The sequence below is a fragment of the Myotis brandtii genome, unplaced genomic scaffold (assembly GCF_000412655.1).
Source record: "Myotis brandtii unplaced genomic scaffold, ASM41265v1 scaffold661, whole genome shotgun sequence".
NCBI lineage: Eukaryota > Metazoa > Chordata > Mammalia > Chiroptera > Vespertilionidae > Myotis > Myotis brandtii.
The window spans coordinates 162,868-163,426 of NW_005370568.1; the positions used below are offsets into that span (position 1 = coordinate 162,868).

A 559-nucleotide genomic window follows, 5' to 3' on the forward strand; every position below is an offset into this window, starting at 1 on the left:
AGGGTAGCGGTTGTACGCTAATTACCATGTTTCTCTTTTATTAGTGTAGATAAGGCTAATATGCAAATTGTCCCCTCCGGAGTTCAACTGACTGGGAGATCAAACGCCCGCTATGATGTGCGCTGACCACCAAGGGGCGGAGCGGAATGAAGGAAGGTCCTGGACGGCAGCCAGCAGCCGGGAGAAGGAAGGCCCCGATTGGCCCTGATTGCTGGCTAGGCCTAGGGACCCTACCCGTGCACGAATTTTGTGCACTGGGCCTCTAGTAAAGTATATAATCAAGACAGTATGGAACAGAATAGAGAGCCCAGAGTAGACCCTTTCAACTGTGTCCAATTGATTTACCACAGCTATACAAATAATTCAGTGGAAAAGGGTAAAAGTACAGGCACAATTTGACACACATATGCAAAAAAAAAAGGAGAGAATCCATTTACACCATATACATTTACTTAAATCATCGTAGACTTAAATACAAAAAAAGTTAAAAAAATAAGACTTTTACTAGAAAATATAGAAAGTATTTGTGACCTATACAAAGATTTCTTAAATACAACCC

General features: G+C 41.9%; 1 protein-coding gene across 1 annotated transcript in view; it reads left to right on the forward strand.

Moving 5' to 3' along the window:
* The window catches only part of LOC102261137 (membrane cofactor protein-like), a 143,281-nt gene that overhangs the window by 44,611 nt on the left and 98,111 nt on the right, over positions 1–559 (forward strand). The window lies entirely within an intron of this gene.